Raw genomic sequence first — 16084 nt, forward strand, 5'->3', positions numbered from 1 at the left:
TATGAAACCCAGTTCATTAAAGACACATCTGGGATAGGGCAATGGATTTAAATGTGGTGTGGTTAACTTATATAGAGTAAATAATTAAATATTCATAAAAGTCATCAACTTTGGCTCCTCTATCGCTGCCTTGTTTTTAAAGTACTTTTCCATTTCCTTAGTCAACCTGTAATCACTAGTATGGCTGCATGTGTGACAGGCAGTGGTTTTATGTAAGCCACTGTAGTTGTCATCAGCTCCAGCTTGTTTTTCCTTCCATTAGGATTTCCTGATTATGCACTAAAAAGATATTTGATTGATAGTAGAATAGAAGACATTTGAAGAAAAAAAATTAAACTGAATTCATGCCAGTGGGGAGGGGAGCTACCTTATTAACAAAATAATTGAGCCGTTAGTTAATTTTACCTGTTATTTGCAAAAAAGGACAAAAATCTTCCAAGGAATTAATATTCTTCCCTCAAATGATTAAAAGAACAACAAAAAGGTTTGTATCTTAGATGTATTTAGTAATTATGTCTCTGACACCTTTTTTCATATCATCCAAGGCAGATGTAAAAAACCAAAAAAACAAAAACAAAAAAAAACCAAAAAAACCCCAAAAAAAACAAAAAAAAAAAAAAAAAGAGAGAGAACAAAACCAACTAACTGGTAATTTACAGTACATTGTAAGTGTCAGCTTTTCCTGATCAGTTTTTCTCTGTCTTATTAGAAGCAATTTCTGCAAATTGATAATTAATACCTTTACCTTTGTTAAAAGCAGCTACTTGTGTAACAACACTTCCAGTGTGGTACAATCAGTATATTTTACTATTGATGTAAATAGTTCATAAAATTAATTATAAAAAATATTCTTGCAATACAAATTTAACATTTCACTTATTTTTGTCTCTTTTTTTTCTTTCTTTTTGTTTTTTTTTCAAATTTTGGAATTCTTATTCTACTAAAAAAAATTTTGTCAGTGTGTTAAGTTCAAATACATTGGTGATTTCTTCAAAGTAATAAACATTTGGCCACGTGAACACAGAACAAAGGAGTGTTATCCGAAATGTGCTACCCACAGCACACCACTGGAAAATTACCCCAGACCTTCCCTGCAACCTTATTCTTTCCCTTATACCCACCTCCCTTCAAGGCTCAATGAAATCAGTTACACATGAACATGAGTGAAGCAAAGAATGCCATTTTATTCACATAACATGATGTTATTCAGCATTTTGGTGATGAGCAACTGTCAGACCATTGAATGCAGACAGAACAACAACTGACTCATGATTTCAGGATTTGCTCTTATCTGATACCTTGTTTTGTTACCCTTTTAGCATAGAGAAACCATTCATGTAGGGATAGGCTTGAGATGAACTAACATCTTGCTGTAACAAAGCAGGGGGTTTAGATATTCATCGCCCTGTGTATGGAACAGAGATGACAGGAAGGGCTGTGCTGGAGGAACCGCAGCCCCGGTGCAGCCTGGCCTTGGTGACAGGACTGAGGGGTAGCTCAAGGCACAGTGTTGTGGTTGCATCCTTATCTGATAGCCAGCACACCAGTAATGGTTTGGTTCCTGACAAAAGCACCTCTGTCCTTGGTATGATAAAACACTATTAGCTTCCTTCTGGGCAAAAAGTGCCATACAGCAGGCATGTGTCTGAAATGCTGAGAACTGATCCTGTGTGATAGCAAGGCCTGATGAAGCATTATAAGTTCTTTATTTGAAATGTCATTTGAACAACCAACCTTGTGCTGCATTCTCTGGGCTTTGCATATAGTCTCAAGCTGCAGCAAAGGAGAGAACATTTCAGTTTCCAAGAGTCAAATCTTGGACAACTGTACCAAGGTCTGCTGTGGATTCAAGTGCTGACAGGTAAAGAGAAAAGAATTTTTTTATCTAAGCCACTGCCTCAGAGCTCAAGACTGTTTGAGAACTACAATAATTTCTCAGCTCCACATACAAATTGACATCAAGATCTCTGAACTAGGCATGTCAGAGCAAACCTAAACAATTATTCTTGTTACTTGGCCCTCTATTCTGTTTCCATCCAGTCTTGTAAAAAGTGAACATCAGTCTTCACTATGCTCTGAGCATTGATGTCACATGGACATGGTGTCATGCATGTGCAGCCATAGCAGAACAGACTTGATAGACATCAATATACAGAAGATACACAAGAAGATATACAGAAGAGGTATTTTCTCCTCGCCCAAAGTAATCCATTCATTTGAATTTCACTGAAGAATTCTACTAGATCACACAGCCTTCTCATCATACAAAATTTTTCATATTTTACTTGCATTTATCTTCACTTGCCACACAGAAATGGGGCGAAAAGGGATGATTGGTTTTGTTTCTCCTAGCATCAGAATAAATGCTATAGTTTGGTTTCAAAAGAACAATATACCTCACAACAGCATGCAAGCAGATTTAATGTTAAGTAGTAATGCCAATTTCAACCATCCTTTTTTTTCTGTTTTTGACATATGTCTCGCTGGTATATCTACCACCTTCTCTGAACTGCAACAGAAATTCACTCGGCTCATATATTTTTGGGAACCACTGGAAAATCATTTCTGGGGTCTCAGAACCACTCTGTTTCCTGATGTGCAGTAGCTAATACATACAAACAATTGCTAAAGGATGGTAACTGGTTAATTTGGGTGGATATCTTTCACACAAGACCTCATACTGCTCTTCAACCTGCTGAAATATGAAGTGCCAACTGGCATAACACTGAACAACTCTGCTGCTAATATGAGACATATTAAGCCAAAAACACAAGCAAGTCCTAGAAAGGAAAATAAAGCAAACAGAAGGCAAATATCCATTTCAGAATAAAAGAATATGATCAAATTAGCAAAGCATTGGTAAGGCACTAGATAAAAATGAAAAAAATAAAATGAACAACCCCAAAATAAGACAGACACAAAAAAATTTTCTTATTTCATGTTTTTGAAAGCTTTGTTGTAATCTCTTACTGTAAGCCCATACAACTAAATATGTGGCTTGCTCAAGGTATTTGTTGCATCCTAATACAATGTGGTCATCATATCCGGGGGCATTTAGGAAACTGCACAACTAGAACTCGGCAGGATGCATTTTGCTCTTCTGCAGACATGTTCTCATACTGTGATAAATATATTTTGAAAATAAAAATTCAAACTCTTGAAAGGTAGATAAGCTGATATTCACTTCAGATTCTTAAAAAAATTATCTTCATAATTTTTCACTTCTCTCATGTAAGTATACTTACCTTATTAAATAAAAAGTGCCTTCAAATGAAAAAGAGGATTTTTAATTTCAAAATGTTGAAACAGGTTGTTTCAATTATTTTGGTTTCATTTGTTCCTAATATTTTGGGAGACAGAAAATTAGCTAAAATCAATCTTGTACTGCTTAGAGCTTTGGTTGCAGTGAATTGTTGTTTCATGATGAAGATATATTTCATAAATACCCTCCCAGACAGTTTATAAGAGAAGAAGAAATGGAAAAAAAATTATCCTTTTGCTCAGCATTGCACATTGAACAATGACTTTTCTGCCACCTTTAATGTTTTCTTTTTGCAAAGTCAAATACCCTACAAATCAATACTTCATTGTCCATGGAGGTGTTCTTTGGTTCAACACCTTGATTTTGAATTGGTATTTAAAGAGAAAACCATTTCTGGCAGAGTTGTTCTTTCTTAGGTGGCCCTTCTGTCAACCATATGCACATTTAGAGAAGGCTTTTTTCTGTCATGGTTTGTTTTTTTTTTTGTTTTTTTTTTTTGGTTTTTTTTTTAAACTGCAATCAAAATTCTGAAGAAGTGGACATTGATATTTTCCCCAGACCTGTACCTGCACCTTCTTGAGCAGTGATTTGAGAAGTATCCCCAGGCTGCTGAGAGAAGCAAGATGTCCCAGAAGTGCTGCATTCTGAAGAAGATTTGCTCTCCTCTCCACAGCTCCCAGTGCATGAGGTGTGTCACTGAACACCACTTTTGACTGGATAAATATGCTTTTATTTAATTTCTATAGTCTGCTGCTTGCTGCTGCTGGTGCTTACATGTCCACAACATCTACCTAGGGCACACGAGATGGCTTTTATACTCCTGGACTAGATAGAACTGATATTCGGCATCAGACAGGATTAGTCTGTCAGTGACAGAGGCTGAGCACAAACAAGAGCAGTAGAGCTAAACACTATTTGTGTTGCCTCTTTCCAATACCTTCAATGTCTGATTCAGGCTCTCATTCCCACTGGTGACTGGTTCTCTTCCCTGAGCATTTCACGGAGTCTCTAGATCTTCAGTAATCACTGAAGATGTGACCAAAAGACATGGACAGCCAAAGAGTTCTCTGGGCCTGCTCAGTTAAACATCTCCTGGATCCATTGGATCCCTGATCATAGGAATATATATGTATACGCAGGGATTGTTAAAATAGATCGAACCAATGGGGCTTGTACAAAAATAGCAAAATAAATAAATAATTATACACACATTTCAATCTTGATTTTTCCAGAACAACACTCTAGGAGTGCTTTGCATTTCAAATGGGAGCTGACTATATGGAAAGTACAATGTACAGTAGAATTAACTTTTTTTTTTTTATTCAGCCATTTTTTGCTGTTCTAGACACAGGTCATGACCTCTCACCTCCTGTTTATTTCTTCCCATGTTGACCTTTCACTGAAGCACAGGGCTAATTTTTTGCTCCAGTGACCAAGAATAGGAATTTGTCACTTTATTCAAAATGGAATGAATACAGGTATGTCTGGCATTCTCAGCTGAGCTTAACCCTCTGCATGCTGAAAACAGTCAAATAGCCAAGTGATCTCTATTAGGAAATATCTTTTCTGAAGTTGTGCTATTTTTTGTAACAAAAGAGTTTTGCTTCTTTTGTCTGAAAAAGGGTTTTTCTTTTTCTGTGCACAGTCGGGTACAGTTTTCTTTGTTGCAAAATACAATGAACTAAACAGAAGAAAATGACAGGTTAGAGGTCCATAGAAATTTGCAATGGTTCTACGGGAGAACTTTCATTAGTGTTAGGAAATAACCTCCATCTTAATTGTCTGCTGTACAAACAAAGTTTTATGTGTTATCTTTGACTGAGAAAGAAATAACTAATTTCTCCAGTAAGATGCCAGTAATGAATTCTTATGGACTAATCTTAATAAGTATGTGCAAAGTAATCTATGCTTCTCATGTTGAGTTATAAAATAGAATTCTTTTCCTTATGCAAATACTTTCACTGGTACTTATCCACCTATTCAAATCTCCTGTGCAGTAGGGTTCTTTTCTCCATCTGTAAATTCTGTAAAAGGAAAAGACGTCAATGTATCCATGCAGGATTTGACATTAACGCTTAAATCCTGTGTTAGAATTACAAAGGATAAGGGTGCCAGCAAAAAAACACCCCAAAAACCAAAACCCACCAAAACCCATGAAACAAACGAACAAACAAACCCCAACAAAACAAAACAAAAAAAAAACCCCAAAACACAACCCAGAAGGTCTCAAGTTAGACAGTCAGTAGATTCAAGCATTACCTGTCAAAATGAAAAAGTTGTAAGCAATGGACGTTCAGAGCGTGATTTCCCACAAACACATCCTTAATATTTCCATGGTCTCACTGAAGTTACTGTAATCTCTCTTTTCCTCTTGGTGGCTATATTACTATATTTTCAGACGTTTATGTCATGCCCTGATCTTTTATCCTAAATACACATTAGCATTGTTGCCTTTCCAGATCCTGTCATTACCTATGTAATGCCTGAAGTCTGCGCATGCCTTTTGGCCAGCCAGTGTGTGCGAGCTGGCTACCCAGAGAGCAACTCTGCTGAGCTCATGGCACTGCCCTTCCTGCAGTGGAATCACTTGTTGGGGCATTTGTCTCACAAAGCTTGTCAAGTATTAACATATCTGATCACTTAACCACATTGATTTAATTTACTGAAATTATATTCACAGAGACAAGAGATGGGGAGAACAAGAAACATAAACAGCTTTCTCTGGTAGGCTTCCTAAGCCTCAGGAAAGCAAGTCAAAAAAACCTTGGTGACTTTGGACCCTGTTACACAGACTGAACCAATCCTGTGCTTTCATCCAGGATCTCCCAAACATGTCTTCAGTGAGGTCAGTGGTTCTGATCTCAAGGACATGAAGCAAGCATCATTTGACATTATTTGTGTAGAAATTTTGTCCATCTCAGTTAAAATCAGCAAAATACTATGAAAACATAAATTTGCATATTTTTTAATAAAATTGAATTACCTCTAAAAGCTCCAAGTCTTTAGTATCTTCCAACAGCATCACAACTACATACAGGAAAGGACTAGAATGGTGAATTATAAGGTCTGCTATGTGGACTGGGATCTTCTCCTCAGAAGAGAACACTTTTAGTGCTACAAATGTGAGCCAAACTTTATGTGTTGTTTTTAAAAGCAAAATTTCAGACCCTGGGGGAGGTTCTGTACATACTTTCACTGAATGGGGAGTATCCTTAATCCTCTTTCCTCAGTGCTGAGCTCTGATCTGCCAGCCTTGGCACAGTTTGATTTTGCAACAGCCCCCCTGAACAAAGGTTGCTCTGAGCTGCTCCCTGTTGGGTCCATTCCTGCATTCATGCAGGCAGATCATGGGATTCAGAAGCATTGCAGTTTGTTCATTTTCCAGTTCAAACCTCTAAGTGACTGCAAAAATTTCCAATTCTGAGAACAAGGAAATACAGGTGTGGGTGGAGTGTGGTACATTTGTAATGGCAATCATGGTAACTGTAACAATAACATCTGTAACCTATTTTTGCCTTTCAGTTACCTGAAATGTCCCTACTTTATAATTTCCAAGGTAGAAAACTAGATCCTACACCTGGCTAAAATATGGTTTCTAGATTCACCTGAAAAATGCCAAAATAAAATATTCATATGACATAAGGACAAGAGGGATCCTAAAATCAAAATAAAAAAGTTTCAACTTTTCTCCAGCAAATACGGTCTCCTGACAAGCAAATAAGTATTTGGCACAATAATGCTATGAAAACACTTAAGTATAGTTGAATCTATTTAGTGTAGTAGTTACTGGTGGTTAATACTACTCCACCTTTGAAAATTCTTCCTGCTTATCCTATGTAGGGTGTTTTAGTCACAGCTAGGAGTATATTCTTCTTCTTTTAGACATAAAACATCATGTCATTCACTGTTTTCAGTCCTCAGCTCTCAAAGTGCAGAATATGATGCCAAAGGAATGGGAGCCAGTGAAGAGTATATGCTTCTGGACCAGTAGACCTATAACAGCTTACAACACTATTACTGGGGCTGCAATTCATCCAATTTATTGACAAGTTAAGGACTCAGCTTTCACAAGCAAGTGGAAATTATACTTACCTGTGCCAGGGCACTTATCTTTTTATCTCTTCTTCAGCATATGTCTCTATTTCTTTTTACTAAATGATTTCTTCCTATTAGAATATATATGTTATATAGATTATTGTTTCTCACTGGCCTACACCGTCCATGGAGCTTCCTACTGCTAGAATGAGACAAGCAGCAGCAGCTTGGTCTGATGTGGGGCTCTGGCTGCTTTCCTGGGCTGTAGGGCTTTGTGCAAGTGTCAAATAAGGGAGGAACCAGCACCAAAACCATCCATGCTAGTCCTGGCATTTGCATACTAACTGCTTCTGTGGTGACCACTTAAATCCAATATACTGAATGCTGAAGGGAAAAAAGAATCACAATGTAAACAGAAGAGAATACCATCCCTAAGCAGCCCAATACCACATTTTTCATGCTTTACAGTGTTTTACACGGGAGCTTTTTCTCTGGGAGCATGCACATGCTCTGATTTTGATCTTTTGAAATTTCTGCATCCCTTAGGTTGTATCCTTTCACTCCAGAATAACTCTTGTTGTGATAGATGAACTGGAACAAGTGTGGGCTTCCTCACAGCCACTTCCTGTCAAAGTGCCCTGTGCTAAGCAGCAAGCTGTGCAGTCAAATGGAAGGAAGCACAAAAGTCCACTTTTCCCTTATCCCTTCCCCATGGCAACCTGACCAAGAACAGTGACCCCCAGCAGCACAGCTGAGGCCTGAAACTGTGCTGAATTACTCAGAAAGAGAATCTCCTGACCCCAGCCAGCAGAACCCAATGAAAATATGTGACCTCTAACTGCAGAACCCCTTGTCCGACATTGCGATTGTACTGTACACAGCCGACACAGGTCAGACCCTTTCAGGAAGCTGACTTAATGATTCTCAAATCTAATTTAAAATGAACCAGTGAACCTAGAACTATTCAGGTTCTGCAATTAGAGGGTTTTACATCAAGCAGTCAAAAACCCCATAGAAATATCACACCTCCTTGAATTAAGTATTGAAATCAAATATTTTTTATTCAGGGCTGACCTTTGTTAGCTACATGTAAACTGAACTGATGATGAGTCATTGAGCTAGCAAATTAGTACTCATAGTTGTTGACAGGGTCAGCAAGAAATCTACCACATTTTTAAGCAAAAATAAAATCGTCATGTAGGTATTGTCATATGTACTTCTTGTCCTTAATGACATTCAGAAACCATTGGCAACAAGAAGAGGAAAACCAGGAGATTTTGGGGTTTTCACACTCTCTACCAAGTGTAATCAGAAATTTAACACCACAAGCTTTGGTTAAAGAGCTATAACAGTATCTATTTGTTGTGCTTTCAACCACATAAATAATAGAATTGACCTCAACAGTGGGTAGAAAAGGGACCAAACTCTCCAGCTCTCTACCTCAGTTAATATTGTCTCAATAGCACTACAGCCTATTTTATAATGCTTCTGCACAAACAGCTGTTTGGCTTGTGACATCAAGGTACACCAATAATTCATTACAAGAACATTCGTTCTGTCATTAACCCTTAGAACTGTATGAGTAATTTGGGGCACAGCTAAACAGGGTCCTGAATGTAGGACGCTGTTTACTGAAACAATTTTTTGAGTGAGAGCACCTTACAATTAACAACTTTTACAAATTTATATGAACAGCACTTAAATGACAGAAAGAATCTCAAAGGCAGTTGTTTAGCAGACTTGACTTAACATGTGTCCATTCAGTCTGTGGGCTGCTCCTGGGGTAACATCCATTGGATCACAGCTGGTCTACACAATGAACACATTGCTGTGGCCACCGTGGGAATTCAAAAGAGCTACATGGTTGAAATTGGGTTGGGCCATCCCAGTTTCATACTTTATTGTCAGCATGTCCACATACAGCTCCAGCATGCAGAGCACAGTGCCCTGAACCAGTAGAAAATACAGTGCTAATGGAAATATTTAAGATGAGACACCAAGAGCCTAACAGATAGAAATATTCTGTGCTACAAATACTCTGAATTTTGAAAGCAGCTTCTCTTTTGCCTGTCTAGTTTCACCTTCTCTCTTCTGTTAAAGGCCTTTTGGCATTTGTGCTGGTCCTCTGAATCTAACTATTTTGCCTCTCTTCCAGTATGTTACCCAACTCTGTTGTTCCTTCCAGTATTTGGCATTTGCTTTGGAATTATGTTTGTCCATCTGTTATTTGTCCTTTTGGTGATGCGTTCTGCTGATTCCCATTTGTTCCTCTCAGCTTTCTCAATAATTTGGGCTTCTGAAGTGTTGTGGCATCAGTCAGCTCTATCTTGGCCCAGGACAGTGTTTGTACAGAACAAGAGAAAGAGCAAAAACTGGCCTAGACTGATTTTTCTGCTTCTTTAGGAATTCACAGGCACAACTTTTTGCCGTGGTCATTCCCACTAGCTGATTTCACTGGTTCAAGGAACATGTAATGAAAGGGACTTTCTTCTCTTTTGGTTTATGTTTTACTCCTTCCATCTTTCTGGATGTTTTTAACCAGTGTGAGACCATTAAAAAGGCTAAAATGTTAGCAGATGCTCTTCCAGTCTTGACTGAGCTGGCACTTTTGTGATTCATATTCCTTTCCCTTTGGGAACACATCCATCTCCTTTATTAACTCTCCACAAAACTTACTGGCCTAGTATGGTCTAAGGAGAACCAAAACTGCTCCTATCCACACTTTCTTTCCCCAGTTATATCTTTTTTATCCCTTAAAATAAACCACAATCACACTACCCTCTTCATGCAGTTGCTGGATATGACCTTTACTTGCCATGACTTCATTTTTCAGGCTTAGAACATTTTGTAGACAGAATTCGAAATTTGTCAGCTCACAAGTTGCCTGTGCACAACAGAGTGGAATGACTAAAGGGATGCTCAGCTATTGATAAGTTATGTGGATATTGTTTTTCTCCCCCACCACAGCTCTGAAAGCCTATTTTAAGGTCACACTATGATCAGACTTATGCATTATACTGAGCTTGCAGATTTTCCTTGGCAGTCAGGCACTAGGTAGGATCATGCCTCTTTTTATACATTTGTTTTGGATTTAGACTCATCCAGTAAAGCAGTATTCCTAGAAAACCAGGTTTCTTACAAAAATAAAACATCCTCCTGGAAAACCTGACTTTTTATAAACGAGGATTTAGTTTGTATCAGTGACCCTTGGAGATATCTGAGCAGTGTAGATGAATGAAGGATGCTTACACCACTTTATTTTCAGGTTTTCAAGGAGGCATTAGTTAACCTGTTTGCTGAGGTGTACTGAATTCATGTAATTTCTGGCCTCAACCCTCTGAAAGCCATGTGAATTTTGCCAAAAACAAAAAGATACTGGTATTCAACATCACTTGTCAGAGTAAGCCTGTCTTCGAAAGGAAGGAGCTTCCTTTTCTTCCTTCTCCTTTCCTTCCCACCCCCAACCAAAATGCTTCCAAACCCACATGTTTCATTACATAAATACTGGGTATTAGGAATAATTTATGAAATGTTTATGATGTGGGTAGGATGCTGGTTTTGATCAAATCAAAAAATCAGGAAGCCCCAATTAGTAAGGAAACCCTGAACAAAGCACCCATGGTACATATGAGCTCCCTGGGGTTTGTAGATAAGAGCTTTGCAGATGCAGACTGCTTGCAGTATGGAAGCCCCTCCTGCTCCTGAACATCCAAACAAACCCTGGGTCACACAGAAAAAACAGACCACAGTGGCTACAGAGAAACTATCCCAGCATCTTTGGACTCCTTTGGAAAAATTTACACAATCAGCTAGATCTCATCCAAGTGAGCCAGTCTGTGCTTGGACTCTAGCAAAGTGGAGAATGCACAGAGTGCTTTGGGACCATCTCGCCGGCCAAGTGTGTCAGAAAATGGAGCAGTATCACATTAACATCAGCATTATTATCTAACAGGCAGGAACATGACAGAAAGGAAGAAAAGGAGTCAAAAACTACTACCAGCACTGCAGATCATCACCTTCTGATTGAAATCACTAATTAATTGTTGCCTTTAATATTTTGATTCTAGTCTAAAACCACAAAGTGTGTGCCCACAAAACACCCTTGGACACTCAAGACATGGACAAACATAAGTGCTAGGTAACACATTTACAATTGCAAGAAAAAGGTGTGAATAGTGTAATAATGACAAATGCAAGCAGTTAGTTACAGTTTCAGTGTTGATTATAGAAGGTCTTTTGGAAATAAAATTAACGTAGCAACTTTCAAAGGAAAGGCCAGGTATAACTGAACAACAAGTGACCATTCAGTCTAACATGGTCAGCAGTCATTAAATTGCATCTCATTCTTATTCTTGTACTACATCAGTCCAGAAGTTGCCATCACAGTGAGAGATGTCAGCTTATGAAAGTACTAATCAGCTGATACATGCAAATATCATTATTACACACACTGCAACATACAAGGAGAGCCACATTCTCTTTAGATGCTACTCTCGTGAGATGAACAAATAATTTTTTCTCTGCACGAGACTGCTTACCTTATATCATCATGTTACAAGATTTTACACTTTTAAAATAATTAAAACATTCCAGTTGCAGCCATGTCACATTTAAACAGCAGCAGCTAAGGGAGGATTACAGTCACAGCCTCCCATACTGCATGCAGGCTAAATTCAAAGGCTTCCTGCCTGTAAGCTAGTTAGAAGCATTGAAAAAGTGGGATTTAACTTTGCTGTTTGGTAAAGGATAAAATAGAGGAATCTCCACAGACTACTACCCTGTACAGTACACATTGTTAGTCAAAAGAGAGAATGGCAATTCTGCATTATAAACAACAACACATTCCTCTCTTTTTATTCCTGAGAGCTACAATTAAAGGATGCAAGTCATAAACCAGTGTATTATATGATGCATTGTATTTAATCTTGCTGCATTGTTTTATATAACAGGTTCATATAATTCTTTAGACAGGAAAAGGCTTGTTCTATAAAAATACAGAGCCCTGCATCTGAAATATAAGTTCACGCACAAGCAATGTATATATCGCCAAACCAGCAAACTAACTCACTTACTTAATACACTAAACTTCAGGTTCTTTCTATATTATGTGAAATGGCTTGAAACAGGAGGCAGCTGCCAGGAAACATCACTGCTTCTTTGCTCAAGAGAGACAAGGGAAGGAAGAATGAAGAAAAAAATTCCCTCGATGGATGCCACAATAGCATGTCTTTCATTATCGCCCTGTGTCAAGGCACTGTGTAATGTTCATTGTGCATGCATAGTAAATTACTATTTACCTGCCAGTGCCTTTGATAAGTCAGTCTTTTCTCCCTCTTTTCGTCCACACAGCATGGAACAGTGAAACCTCTTTGCCTATAATTCTTATTAAGGTGATACTTTTTCTGAATAAGAAAGTACACACTTCCAAAGGAGGCATTCTCTTGGGTTTTTAAGGGCCATTGTTTTTATTGTTTTCCTTTTATTTCTCCCACCCTGCTGTGTTTTAATGCTATAGTGACTTCTGTGTATACAACTCTCATATTGAAATGTCTGCCGCAGATATATGCAATATTAAAGAGTGCTTATGAATTTTTGACATCTAATTAGTCGCTACCCAGTTAACATGTCAAGACTCAGAGGGATTAGGGAGTCAGCCCTTTCTGAATAAGTTAAAGCTATGCCCTGTCCTTTTCATGTATTATTCTTTAATGTAGGTGGTGATTATTTTGCTGTGATTAATTGATGAAGCTCATTGGTCTGGCAAGTGTTACAGAATTCACCATTCCTCACTTTTATTTCTCTCTGTAGGGCTTTCCCACTTATTTGAAAGGAATTGGTTCTATTCGGTCTGTGAAGCTTCATTGTCTTTCCTCAATACATGCACATTGGTTTCTCTTAAGATTTTATCTATTTAATTTTGTATCTTTTCTACTATAAAGGAAGCAGATTAATAATGCTTGTTTTATTTTAAATCACATATTTCAAATAGGGTTTCTCTAATGTGTTGTTTATTTTTATTTTTGATGTATACTTTTAGACAAAATTACTGACATATATTTTGAAGTATAAAAGTAGATTTTAATTTTTCTTTCTTAATGCTTTACAAAGTCCCCCACATTCAACAAGGCTTGGTGAATTTCGAGGTTTTCTGGTCCCTGATTAGAAGCAATATTTCACTCAGGCAAATTTTAATTTTTTTAGCAGTTTGAGTGGCTTTTTTCTTAGAGATGATATAATATTCTCTGTTGTCAGTTATGGTAAATTATATCAATTTTAGCATTCAAATGGAAGCCTTAATTATACAATCTCTGTTTTCCATGTGCACGCCTTTCACAAAAGGAACAAAAAAAAGAAAAAAAAAGGGAATATTGAGGGAAATCTTTAAACACCTGTAGAAATCTAAGTGATGCATATTTAAAACAATGTGATCACTCATAAATTCAGCTGTGTATCAAGGCTCCTGCTGACCTGTGGCGCACTCCAAAGGAATGTTCCATTGATTATATACAGCTGCGGATGCTCAGAAAGAAACAGCACATATGTGTGCTTCATGGTCTGATATATTTGTTGTATCCCCCTCTGTGTAAGTGATATTGGGTTCTATATAAAGAAACAATAAAAACGTATGCTGAGCACATAATGGCTGTGCCGTTTGCCTACACAGGCACCACGCCACCAGTATTTAACTCACTGCTTTGTAAAGCACTGGAAGATCTACCGTAGCTATAAAAGGCAAAGCAAAAACATACCCATACACACGCACAAAGTTTTTTGCTTTTTTTTTTTCTTCTTTTTCTAAAATACTGTGAAGGAACATCCTGCTGTATCACACTGTTTTTTGTTCACCATTTTACTGTAGTCAGCTCAAGAGTTTTGGGCCTTGCAAAAGTGCAACACAGTCAGGCAGTTTCCCTGAAAGGATAAAATCAGAAAAGGAATTTTCTGAACACAGTGCAAGAGGCAAACATATAGACATGATTATGGAAATATTTAATCATGCACTGTGGCTACTGAGAACTTTCTTCCATTCACTACCTCTTCACTGCAAAGGAGCTGAACAAAAGGCTCTTGCCATCCGAGTTCATTTCTGCAGCCTTGTGGTTTTATGGACAAATAATTACTTTTCACAGAGCAGAATCCATCCCATTATGAACCTCCAGTATTCAAATCTGTAATTGGGACAATAGTGGAGCTCCAGCCCGTTTATCTTCTTTTGAAATGAAGAAACTGATGCACACACTCCTAAAAATTTGATCATTATAAATAATTACAATTCTATTTTCCAGTCAAGGTTTGCGCTTTTTAATTTACATTGGGGGGACTCTTTCTAAGGTATTTTGTTGGTGAAAATACATAAACAATTCTCTCTTATCAGGCTTTAAAGAAAATTGCAGTGTGTGAGGAAAAGAGGAAAGCGAAGGGGGCCAGGAGGATTTAGCAAGGTGCCCCTCCTAACCCCTCACCTGGGTTTTGAGGTTATTGTGAAGAAGCTGAAAAGAGGAGTCACAGCAGCCTCACACACCCCCAAACCACAAACGCCTTAGGAGCAAAAACTGACATCGACCCTGCCACAGGAAGGAGAGCCAAGAGGCAGCAAGGAAGGGAAATAAAACTGAGCAGGGTGGGTGGGTCAGCTGAAGGGGCTGTGAGTACGAAGAAGGAAGAGGGGGCAGCATTAAAAGAAATATCAATCAATTGGAGCATATTCACTTTCTCCTGTGCAGTAGATTCTATCAGAAGGAAACACTGAACTTTGTAGTGTTAGCAGCAGCTGAAATTTAGAATTATTGTTTCCTCCTAACAGAAGACTCATTTTCCACGGCCGCATTTGCAGCATAATAAGCTTTTTGTTATTTTTTCAATTAGAGTCAATTGACCTAACAAAATGGTTGGCAATTAAGTGATTTTTGTAATGGTCCGGGGGTAATTTAGTCGAGCTTGTCAGCTGTGTTTCATGAAGCCGAGATGTCTTTTTTTCCCACTGCCTCTCTCTCTCCCTCTCCCTCTCTCTCGCTTACTCCCTCTCTCTCTCAAGCATAATGGCTCATAATTTCAAAATCTTTTCCTTCTGTTTCCCTCACAATAATTCGCAATTACAGGAAGTTGTTGGAGGTGATTTTTTCCTACCTTGCTTTTTGAGTCAGTAATTTTAAATAAAATGTACATACTTGTAAAAAGGGGGCTATTACAGAAATCACTTTTTGTGTAAACTCAATTATTTTATGAATAGTGACACCAGTTTCTGCTGGGTTCAACTCCTAAAGGCTGATGTATTATTATTTTCAGGGTAAAAGGTGTTGAACATTTAGAACACTTTTTCAAATCAAACCAGTATTCAGGAAGGTAAACAACAACTTAAACGATGAGAAGCCTTGTAGTAAAGCTGACAGGTATATGAGAAGAATGAAAGCCATTAGGACATTTATACAATAGTCTGCAGCTACTGGACTTTATTTTCTCCTGTTAAGATTTAGGAAGAGATTCCTCATTTGTCTAATTGATTCATTTTCTTAAGACAACATCTGGAGTAGCAATTCATATTAAAGTGCTGTAGTTAGATCTGATGACTACATCAGATGTTCTTTCATTTGTATTTTTTTTAATTCTGTTTTTTTGCACACACACATTCACACACAGGCTCGAAACTGAAGCCACGCACCCATCCACCAGTGAATCCGGAGACTTCCCATCATCCGCCTGCAAACGACTGTTTCTAGTTTTTTGGTTTTTTTTTTTTATTTTTAAATCCTTTTTTCTAATCCCCAACCATGCTCTACATTTCCCCTG

The 16084-nt window shown here is 37.9% G+C and overlaps 1 long non-coding RNA gene across 3 annotated transcripts in view; it reads right to left on the reverse strand.

Moving 5' to 3' along the window:
- Window positions 1–1164: 1164 nt before the first annotated feature.
- The window catches only part of LOC108445404, a 57168-nt gene continuing 42248 nt past the window's right edge, over window positions 1165–16084 (reverse strand). For 2 of the 3 annotated variants that reach the window (XR_001860249.1, XR_001860248.1), the window contains exon 4: window positions 1165–14539. This is a non-coding gene — a long non-coding RNA (uncharacterized LOC108445404). The remainder of the gene's footprint in view (window positions 14540–16084) is intronic. The other variant, XR_001860253.1, reaches the window with a different exon arrangement.

The sequence above is a fragment of the Corvus brachyrhynchos genome, unplaced genomic scaffold (genome assembly GCF_000691975.1).
Source record: "Corvus brachyrhynchos isolate BGI_N302 unplaced genomic scaffold, ASM69197v1 scaffold1, whole genome shotgun sequence".
Taxonomy (NCBI): Eukaryota; Metazoa; Chordata; class Aves; order Passeriformes; family Corvidae; genus Corvus; species Corvus brachyrhynchos.